The 11,907-nt window shown below is 33.2% G+C and overlaps 1 long non-coding RNA gene across 3 annotated transcripts; it reads left to right on the top strand.

The window, feature by feature from the left end:
* The first annotated feature begins 2,207 nt into the window (after positions 1–2,207).
* On the top strand, positions 2,208–11,268 carry LOC123262211. 3 transcript variants are annotated; one of them, XR_006508888.1, is made up of 9 exons: positions 2,208–2,315; positions 2,460–2,485; positions 7,381–7,455; positions 7,780–8,803; positions 9,098–9,291; positions 9,397–9,631; positions 10,494–10,583; positions 10,667–10,769; positions 10,990–11,266. It is a non-coding gene; the product is annotated as an uncharacterized LOC123262211 (long non-coding RNA). The 3 variants fall into 3 exon arrangements; XR_006508889.1 differs by lacking the exons at positions 2,208–2,315; positions 2,460–2,485 and having other exon boundaries at positions 7,000–7,455; positions 9,382–9,631; positions 10,990–11,268; XR_006508887.1 differs by lacking the exons at positions 2,208–2,315; positions 2,460–2,485 and having other exon boundaries at positions 7,003–7,455; positions 10,990–11,262.
* Positions 11,269–11,907: the final 639 nt, after the last annotated feature.

Raw genomic sequence — 11,907 nt, 5'->3', positions numbered from 1 at the left:
AAACCGATTACGTTCGCGTTCAAATTGCGGTCAACTCAATGCTCACCCAGGCAGCAACGTCACCTGGAGTTCATTGAACAATTTTCTACCGATATTAGACATGTTTCAGGTACAGATAACGTCGTCGCTGATGCCCTGTCAAGGATCGAAGAAGTGGAGTCACCCATCGACTACGCAGCGTTGGCAGAAGCCCAGAAGACACATGAAGAGCTTCTGGATCTCCAACACGAAACTTCGTCACTTCAACTACAACCCATCCCAATTCCAGGATCAGCTGTCATCGTAATGTGTGACGTGTCAACAACGATACCACGTCCATTCATTACCAAAGGGTTCAGAGAAGCAGCATTTAACTCCGTCCATCAGTTGTCGCACCCAGGAGCTAACGTAACATGTAAGCTCGTAGCACAACGATACGTGTGGCCATCCATGAGAGCTGATTGTCGTCGATGGGCCAGAGCGTGCATCGAATGTCAGCAATCGAAGGTAACACGCCACGTGTCAGCTCCAGTGGGATCGTTTGCCCCACCATCGTCCAGGTTTGAGCATGTACATTTAGATTTAATAATCATGCCATACTACGATGGCAACCGCTATTGTTTAACTATGATAGATAGGTTTTCTCGTTGGCCTGAGGCGATTCCACTTCCAGACCAAGAGGCCGCAACAGTTGCCCGAGCATTTTTCGACAACTGGATAGCACGGTTTGGAGTTCCACTACGTGTTACCACCGACCAAGGGAGACAGTTTGAGTCTAACCTGTTCAAGCATCTTAATAGGTTGACTGGCACGACTCAAATACGGACAACAGCATACCATCCAGCAGCAAACGGGATGATCGAGCGGTTCCATAGGCAACTCAAAGCAGCTATCCGCTGTCATCAGAACCGATGGACCGAGTCACTACCAGTGGTCATGCTGGGTATTCGATCAGCGATAAAAGAAGATTTGAACGCGACAGCTGCGGAGATGTTGTATGGTCAACCTCTCCGTATTCCAGGCGAATTCTTGACGTCACGAGCACCTCAAGGTGAAGACATGAGTTCAGCAATCTTCATTAAAGAACTTCGGAAACAATTCCAGAGATTACGTCCAACTACTGTTACCAGGCACGGTGAGAAGAAGATCTTTGTGTTCAAGGACCTTGCCACAGCGAGTCACGTGTTCGTGCGCTATGATGGTCCAAAACAGCCACTTCAACTACCGTATACGGGACCATATCCAGTTATCAGCAGGTCTGATAAGTAATTTGTGGTCAACATCGAAGGAAAAAACAGTACGATCACGATTGATCGCCTTAAACCCGCTTACACGATGTCAAGCGACATCGAAGAGCCAGAACTGGAGGAACCAGATGACGAGATTGTCATCGCTCTTCCACGACGCGGTTGTCCAAGAGCGCCTACAACTCCACCAGAGCTCCCGACACAACCAGAGCTCCAACAGCAACCAGAACTAGTGGGACCTGACGACGGGGTAATCATCGCACGCCCACGGCGTGGACGACCTAGAAAGTTCGCGGCCCCACCAGAGCACCAACATCAACCAGAAGTCCAAACAGCTCCAGAGCTTCCAATTCCAGCACTACCAGAGCTGGACCCGGACGTTCCACCAAGGATCGACGTCCCACGGCAAACAAGGACAGGAAGACAAGTACGATTTCCTGACCGTTTCCAGGCTGGATATTCGTGACTTCATCACTGGCAGGGGGGTGATGTGGGGGTCATATCTTCCACCACTTTTTTGTAAATTAATTTAAATAATTATTATTTATAATTATTAATTTTAATTCATTATCAGTTATGATTATTAATATTATTTAATTATTATTTATATTTATTAACATTATTTAATTATTATTATTAGCATATAATTAATTAGTTAATAATTATGATTATTATTATTATTATTATTTATTAGTGATAGGTAATTAATATAGTATTTACTTAAGTTGTAGATTTTTCTACAACGGTATTAAAATTTTGTTAGAAAAGTTTCAGTTGTGTCTCATCACCATAAATTATACTAGATTATAATTTACTTGGTGATGCCAAACAACTGATAAGTCTCGTCTGCTGCAAGAGCATTTTTGGGAAATTTTAGTTTATTATAATTTTGGTGCAATATAATAAAATTCACATTTGCACAAAAAAAAGTTAAATTGAATAGATGGCGCCATATGTAACAAAACTTTCATCTCATTTTAAAATTTAAGATTGTTTTTATTAAGCGACAGTATAATCAGATATGTTCAACTTATATTTATTATGGAGTAGTGTAATGTGTGTAATGTTGTGACAGTTTATAAACATCAGGTGAGGTTATAAATTAAATTAAAATAAATAAATAATTAACTCAAGGAAAATAATTTACTGTTGATATAATTAATTTATTGTTGTGAATAATTAATGGGTGAGTACTGTTTTTAAATACATAAATGATAAATTATTAATTTACAGCATTGGCAGAAGCCGGATTGTTACCTGTTGACGATTTACTCAATTTATGTGAAATCAACAGCGACTTATAGTCTACTGTCCCTACTACGAAGTGTTTGGCAACAAAATTATAAACCGGGCAAACTTAATTGATTTTTATGTAAAAAAATGTGAGGAATTCAATGATGCTATTTGCCAAACTGCATGAGTAACAGCAAATTAGTTATTAGCAAAAAAGTGTGCAAATCGATGCTAGGTCATACTTTAATCGCTATTTATATTATAGTTAATAAAGATGATTGCCTAAAATATTTTTTTTTGGCAAGCTCCATTATTGGTTCATACGAACCAACCATTTTTTTTATAAAAATCAATTAATTATTAGTCCAAAATAATTAATAAACTTTTACAAGCGAATGCTAACAGCTGAGTGAGTTACCGACGCAGTGCGCGCAGCTCCGAGCGACTGGCGGCGATGCGCGCGCAACTGTTTCGTTCAAATTACCCTTCTAGGTGATGTCTCTGATAAAAATAATTTAACGTGATAATAATTATTTAATATTACATTCAACTGATAGTTGTTACTATTTTTTACTTTTAATATTGACATTATACTCATTCAATATTTAAGTATAAAAATTTTAATTAATTATCAGTAAATATTACTGCAAAAAAATCATTTATACTCACTTATACCAGGAAACTTAGACATCATTTTCTTTTTAAGCCACGAACAGTTACTAAAATCTTTTATATAATTACAAAGCTCGATAAATATTTAAAAAATTCTGAAATTAAGTAAAGTATTATAAGTGTTTTAGGATGTCAGATAAATTAGGTAAACACATATATACAGTATTGATTTTTATTTGTTCAAAAAATACATATTCATTTTACGGTTTTAAAAAAAATGGGATACAATATTAAAAAGGTTCTTCATCGTCTTCTTCAGCCGCTACACTGGTTTCAAGGGATTTTTCTTTTTCAATAGCTTCTTCGTCATCTGAATCAACGTCGTTATGGGGTTGATTTTTCTCACAATTTGTACAAGCGTCCCCACTGCAATATTTGCATGAATCTGTACACGGCATTCCGGATTTTCTGCATGTACATTGGCTACTGTCACATGCAGTTTTGCAGGCACAAGAAATCTCTTTTAGTAAAGTATCAGGTGCTACTGGATGGGTAGTGGTAATAGGTTGTAAGTAATGAAGGATGTCATTTTTTTTCCACCCCCAATATGTTGGATTGATTTCTCGATTTCCGGTCCATAATTGTACTTGGTAAAATACTCGTAAAGAATGGAATTTAGCTGCGTTATCTGTTGGTGGCAATAAAGCAGGAGTAATTTTATTTTTTTTACTAGCACATACCCGATGATAAACTTTATGTCTACTTTGACATAATGATGTAGCGTCCGTTAATTTATAAATCTTATAAAAAAGAAAATTTCCAGCGGTGGCGATACCGTCAATTTCGTTTGCTGGGTTATTAAATAAATCAAGCCAAATTTTCATAACGTCCATTGATTTCATGAAGCTATTTATTATGGATATTTTACCATAATTATAAATAGCAGACGTAGTTTGACATCCTGTGAAAGCGTGTAGAATTGGTAAATATTTACAGTAATCGACAAATTTCTCGCGAATTAAATCAATTGAATAAATTTGTTCATGGGCTGCACCGACATTTGGTTTTAAAAAATAGAAATGTTTCTCTGTCACAACAGAGCTTAAAAGCACAAGGAGATCGATGTTTTCACTGGCGAGACACTTCACACCGGTAGACGTGACAGAAACAATGGAATCAACAACAGTTTTTGCAAAGTATTTAGGCTCAATAACTTCAACCTGTATATTTTCTTCGATCAACACTTTTTTCAATAGATTGATGAAACGTGATTTATTTGCGGAATTTGATAGTAATTTATCTTTTGCATGAGTAGCAACATTAGCTTCTGTAAATTCAATAGTGCAACATGAAGATAATAATGATTGTTTATATTTCATTGCAGCTATTGGATCTTGATCAAGGAAGCCTTCACCCTCAAAGTAAATTTTGACATTATTTTTGAAATTATTTTTGACAAATTCGACATACTTGTTGAAAATTCCTCTGTAGTTTGTTGCTCCAGTCCAAGTTACTTTCTTTAATAAATACTCTCCGTCTATAACGAAGAAGCAATCATTTTTATTGAAATTTGATTTATAACTGTCAAAAAATTTAAAAAATGAAATTTTCGGAACACGCATTGTTTCAAAATCTTCGAATAATGTCAAAGGAAACGGACATAATTCAAATTGGAGAATATGTAATCGTTTTCATTGAAGTACATTCCTTTCTTGAAAGACATGAAGCCTCAAACAATCGAACTTCTTTATAAGTAGCACCAAAACCCATTGACGATATTAGATCTATAAGCATTTCAGAACCAAAATTTTGATGTAAACTGATTGACAGACCTAATAATACAGGTGAAATAAATGAACGTGGTCGCACCAATGATATTATAGAATGACAAATGCTCGTGACTTTTCTTTTCAATTTGTCATCACATTGAGATGATTCATCATTGTCTATCCGTTCAGCAAAATTTGGATCTGTAATTTCCTCACCATCGCTGTCATCGGTCAAACCATCAGCAGATTCGTCAAGGCTCATGGCCGATGTATCATGGCTGGGTGCATCACTTTTTCGAAATTTGCTTTTATTAGGATCCATAGTCAGATAATTAAAAAATGTTAACAAAGAAGAAGGGATATTATCTTCAGCATCTTCCAAGAAGTTATTGGGTGGTGGATAAACGTCGTTTCTGTATATCTGCTTCCGAATATCTTCTCGCAATATTATTGCAGCAGCTTTAACTACTTGCAGACGCCGATCTTCTGCATTGGAATTCTGCATCAATTTCAAATGTCGAACCAGAAGTTTATCTACCTTCCCGGTGAAAGTTAACACACACTTACTTGAGCCAGTACGTGAAAAATACATTCGATCTCCAAAATGATCTTTCAAGAGTCTGATAAAATGATTTTTGGTTGGCCGCTGCATTCCCATTTGATCATATAATTTATCAAGGTAAAATTGGCAATCGGACGAATTTTCAATAAAAGAGCAAACTTTTTTAAAAGTGTCCTGCGTTTCTAGATCAGCAGGGCGTCCTTGATGTTCCTGAACAGTCGGCTTTCTTAATAAAAATTTAGAAACACATGGCTTATGATAAACTGCGTTTCTTTCAAACAAATCAATATCTTCTGGTAAACGACTCGTCACAGCGACCCCGAGATGATCATCTTTAACGGCAGCAGCAACTCGTATTTTTTGAAGCAAGTCCGTTTTTCCTGAGTATACACACACTTTTCTTCTTTTATTTTTCGGCCTGAATCGTTCCCGATCTTCACTACACACTTCATTGCAAATAAAACAATAGCGAGAATAGTCAAATGCATCTGATTTGCTTGGAGAATCATCATCAGCAACTCTTATCACCTCTGCTGCTCTTTTTCTCGAAGTCTCAGCTTTCTGTAATGCAGATTTTGAACTTGCTCTACTTAAATATGCTTTTCTGCATTTATCGTGTAAATGTACAACTTCTAAATCTTTCCACTGCAGCCACAGATCATCATCAAATGTTTTACTTGCTTCAATCAATTTCACTGCACCTTTTGAAAGAACCCTAGTTCTATCATTCACAATTTCAGAATGACAAATAAGGCAAATATCATTTGAGTTTTGATTGGCCATTTTTCAATACTGAGTTTAAAATTTATGAAAACACGTGTATAACGAATAATTACTACCTCGTGATTCACTCACTACACTGTATTAATATTTTATTACTAGTTTGTACTTATAAAAATATATAAATATATAAATATATATATATATATATTTAAATGTTAAATTGAAAATTAACTGAATAACTTAAATGTTATTTTATCGCACTGTGAATGAAGGAAAAGTTTTAAAATACAAGATCGTATGTAAAACGTCTATACGTACAGAATATCTGAGTCAGAATGGCGTAGTCTCATCAGGTCGGGTAGTATATTTTCTAAAACATCAGTAGTATAGACAAATGTTAAACACATGATAGTATAAGAAGGTAGTATAAGAAGGAGAAGTAAAGCAGATGTTGAAATTTTCGAAGGTCAGCTTAGGACCCTTGCCTGACAATCTAATCTATTGTTAACCGAAACGTTGGGCTCTATACCTGAGCTGTAAGACTAAGTGATTTTATTTTCACATCAATGTATAATATATATTCAAAAATTCTAAGTAAATTTCTGATTTTAATTTGACAAAAGGCTACAATATATTTTAATTTGTTTTTAATGACGACGTTAAAAACTAATTATAATATTGCAAATAGCTAATTATAGTATAAGTTAGTATAAATGGTTTTTTCGTAGTTATTTTTATACTTAAATAATTATTATCACGTTAAATTATTTTTATCAGAGACATCACCTAGAAGGGTAATTTGAACGAAACAGTTGCGCGCGCATCGCCGCCAGTCGCTCGGAGCTGCGCGCACTGCGTCGGTAACTCACTCAGCTGTTAGCATTCGCTTGTAAAAGTTTATTAATTATTTTGGACTAATAATTAATTGATTTTTATAAAAAAAATGGTTGGTTCGTATGAACCAATAATGGAGCTTGCCAAAAAAAAATATTTTAGGCAATCATCTTTATTAACTATAATATAAATAGCGATTAAAGTATGACCTAGCATCGATTTGCACACTTTTTTGCTAATAACTAATTTGCTGTTACTCATGCAGTTTGGCAAATAGCATCATTGAATTCCTCACATTTTTTTACATAAAAATCAATTAAGTTTGCCCGGTTTATAATTTTGTTGCCAAACACTTCGTAGTAGGGACAGTAGACTATTAGAGGGATATCCAACTTCCATTTGACTGAAAATGTACAAACAGAGTCAACTAATGAGATTGCTACGTCAAATGATGAAAATAATCAGCTTATCTCATAGTGTCAAGTGAATTATCAAGGTAATCATAACATTATTATATTATTTTAGAAAATCGTCATCAGTCTTTTGAGTTAGTTTAATGAAAACACATGGTTATAACCCTTGTGTTGCGGCTTCTAAAGTTTAAAATTATTCACAAAACTACCGCTGGATTAAATTTTCACAACTTTTTCTCGATCAAATAATATTACTTTGAATATAATTTTTTTAATTTTATTCAAAAGTGCCAAATGATAAAAAAAAGATTCTAAAATTATTTCTTAATATATTAAATTATTATAAATTATTATTAATATAGTAAAATATAAAAAGAAAAATAATTAATCTAATATATTCTAAATAGACTATCTGCGACCAATGACTCGCCGAGGGCCACCCAGGTATATTCTACGAGCAGTTCTTCGCGAATCGGGTCATCGCCAAGCCCCAGCGACCCAAGTGGCAGCCCACTAGCCGTGCTATGACTAGACTCAACTGTATCGCAGTGCTGGAGTCGTAGAATTCCGGCGCTAAGAATTCAGGTGCACCAATTAGACCAACTAACAGAAAACTACGTAAGCATTACGTACGTAAAAAACGGAGACAAAAGCAAAGGGGAGCAATGAAGGGTGCCAGTGACAAGTCTAGGTCTACCAACAAAACCAGTGGTGTCCTGCTGGCATGGACCGAGTCTGCCACGAGTCCTGTCCACTCCGGTGATAACCTCCCTGATGATCGTCAGCCCCGAGATATCGATATCCAACCTTGGTCAATTGTCGAGCGACTGTACCGCAGACTCGTTGAAGGCCAAGAGTCAGCTGACCCTCCGGCAAAGGGACTCTCCTCCGAGTAAGCTGACAGAGACGAGCACTTGAAATTAGAAGAAGCGCATTTATCAGTACCACTTGTAGCAAACAGTCGCTTCTCTGTCTAGCGACCGGCCGCACTCATGTCCGACTGTTAAGGGGAGTTTCTACGGCGGAAAAGTCAACCCCTAGTAACAAAAAGAACGACAACAAGAACGAACAATGATGCAAGGTAATCTCCAGACCCGGTCGTAGTAGTCTCGACTCCCGGCAAGCTGATGTAACGAACACCTGTCGGCTCTTGACTCCTGTTCGCAACCAAGATAATTTTAACGAAGTGACTGACGAAGACTTCGAGCTGCTCTCCGCTGAAAATACTCTGACCGAGGACGAAAAAGACGATCCAGATTCCGGTAGGCTAAAGATCGAGTTAACTGATGAAGAAAAGGAAAAGGAAGCCTCCGGATAGTATCGATGAAGAAGCTGTTGTCTCTTCTATTGACATGACCATGCTCGGAGACTTTGAATGTGTCATGTGGGCTGAAGAATGCAGCACTGCTGGCAGTTCATTAGAATCTTAAGGTACTAAATTATTTTTTAAAACTCGTACCTCAGGAAGAATTTAAGATTATTTGAGCTACAATTTTATGTATTAGCGACTTTTTTCATTTTTTGTAGTGTAGTTTTTAGTTTTGTTGATTTGTTATTGCTAATATTTATTTTTTTTTTTTTTCAATATCCTCTTTTTTCACACTTACACATATTGAAGTTCTTGTAAATTTGTGTATATCAAACAAAATTATTTAAAGTAATATTTAATCTATTAGTAATTATTTAATTGTTATAAATTGTAAATGATAAATTATAAATTTACAGTATGGGTAGAAGCTGGATTGTTTCCTGTTGAAGATTTATTCAATTTACGTAAAATCAACAGCGACTCAGATGGACATACAACTCCAAGATTGAATTTCGTTGATGAGGGTATTATATCCCTGGGTTGAGGTCTTTCAGTTGCTGCTGATAAGTATGGCTTATATTGAAAAAAATTATGACAAAGCCAATTACCGGTAAGCATTTTGCCTACGCTATAAAATACACAATGCTTGCGCTATAAAAATAAACTTTTTTTATTGAATAATTTTATTAATAAATCATAGAATAATTAATTTTAGTGTATACTATTTAATTGGTGATGGAGAATCAGCAAAAGGTACAATTTGGGAAGCCCTACATTTTGTCTCTTTCTAAAAACTTGATAATCTTACTGCCATTTTTGACATCAATCGTCTCGGTCAAAGTGAACCTGCTTCTTTACAACATAACAAGGAAGTATACCGAAAGCGCTTCAAGGCAATTAGATTTAATGCTTTAGTTATCGATGGCCATGATAATAAAGAATTGGACAAGGTATGCATAAATTTTCTTGGTTGCATTCATTAGTTATTAAACATTAGACAAACCGATTGATGAAGCAATCAGTGATTTCGAATGAAGAAAATTTTTATTTAAAAATTACAATTTTTTAAATTGATATTTTTTTTAAAGCTTGCCAATAAATATACTAATATTTATTTATTTATTTATTTAGAAAAAAAAATCCAACAGCCATTCGGCCAATGACAGGGTCACTTAGTTCATGTACATAGTTATCATTTTATTATGAAATTAAAAAAAAATAGCTGCTAATTCAAGAATTAGTTTAGCGCTTTTAATAATATTATTATTGTTAAACAATTAAATTAATGACTGTAAATTAGATTAAAAAAAAAAATACTCAAAGTCTAATAATTGTAATAATAACTATAATAAATTTAGTGCGTACGTATTAAAAATTTCATCAATTAATTTCATTAATAAATTATATAACAAAAAATTTCACTTGCAGAAAATTAAAAAAATTATACGTGAAATTAAAAAAAAATTTTTTTAGATATTTAATAAAAAAAAAATTATTTACGGTCGGCTAATTTTCGAAAATTTATTTAGCATATATAATAATTTTACGAATTTTATAACAAATTAATTGTGTAAAAAAATAAATTTGAAAAAAAAAAAATTGACAGTTGAAATTTTTTTAAATAAAAAATGAAATTTAAAACAAAAATTTTTTTTGGTAAAAAAGTTCAAAATACTGATATCTTCATAATAAAAATAATAATAATAATAATAATAATAATAATAATTTACATATTTAAAGAATCAGTGTGAAGTGAGTGTTACATTATTTATCTTGCAATTGTTTAATTATCTATTTTCATTTGTTTTCAAGCATCACCATTTTACAAGCCTCACACACCGTTTATCTGCCACAGCGTCTATCCGTCTATCTGGCGAAAAATTGCGTACAAGATGAACAATTGTAAGTTGTCAATTTTATTGATATTGTTTAATTATTGAATATTGTTTTCATAAATTTATAATTATTTTTGCTAAAAATTACAGGGACAGCACAAGAAGACGCAGCCTTGTTGAATCTCCGGCTGATAAGACATGGAACGGCATACATTTTCAACCAATTACGGAATGATGAATTGGACGTTTGGATGTAAGTTTTTTATATTATAATTATTATTATTTTAATTATATTTACAATTACAATTCTCATTATCGATGTTTTACTTATTTTTGCAAGTATCATAATTATTATTATTTATTAATATTATTATTATTCAGAATTTTAGAAAATCAACCCTCTTATAAAACAAAATTATCATATTTATTAAAATAATTGAAATAATAATAAACATTTTTTTTTTTAATTACAGTGTTATCTCCCACGAAGCAATTTTTGGTGGATAAGGTGCTCAAGCTCTATAGGAGCGTTTTGAAGAATTGCTCGATGAATGCTTGGTAAGTTTTATTGTTTTTTGTTTTTTTGTAGATTTTTTGAGAAATCTATAAACGAGCTGTGGGCGCTCGAAAATTTTTCTTATTTTTATCACCATATTTTTCATATTTTTTTTATTTTAACCACCATAAATTTAAGCTATTATTCGTCTAGTTTAGATGATTTTTTGAATAATTTCGTTATTTTGATAATTTGAAAAAATTTTTCAATTAACGTACTTCGGTGCTTTCTCCTAAAATAATTTTTAAGTTGTAAAAGTTAGCTCAAATCAATTCAATTTATTTTAAAGTTCATATGATTATCTTAAATTTAACCTATTATTCTCGACTTTTGACACTTTTTCCAATTTATTTCGTAGTTGGGATAGCTAAAAAGAAATCAAGAATAATTTTATTTTTAGCTTTTATCACCAAATGACTTTCATCTGTTACAAATCCTATTTTTTAGGTAGATGTTTTGAATATCAGATATTCAAAATTTGTTTTATAAGAGGGTTGATTTTCTAAAATTCTGAATAATAATAATATTAATAAATAATAATAATTATGATACTTGCAAAAATAAGTAAAACATCGATAATGAGAATTGTAATTGTAAATATAATTAAAATAATAATAATTATAATATAAAAAACTTACATCCAAACGTCCAATTCATCATTCCGTAATTGGTTGAAAATGTATGCCGTTCCATGTCTTATCAGCCGGAGATTCAACAAGGCTGCGTCTTCTTGTGCTGTCCCTGTAATTTTTAGCAAAAATAATTATAAATTTATGAAAACAATATTCAATAATTAAACAATATCAATAAAATTGACAACTTACAATTGTTCATC

This window comes from Cotesia glomerata, linkage group LG3, assembly GCF_020080835.1.
Source record: "Cotesia glomerata isolate CgM1 linkage group LG3, MPM_Cglom_v2.3, whole genome shotgun sequence".
In the NCBI taxonomy this organism is placed as follows: Eukaryota; Metazoa; Arthropoda; class Insecta; order Hymenoptera; family Braconidae; genus Cotesia; species Cotesia glomerata.
Note: the sequence above shows the minus strand (reverse complement) of the source record. Positions and strands in the feature narration are given on the sequence as shown.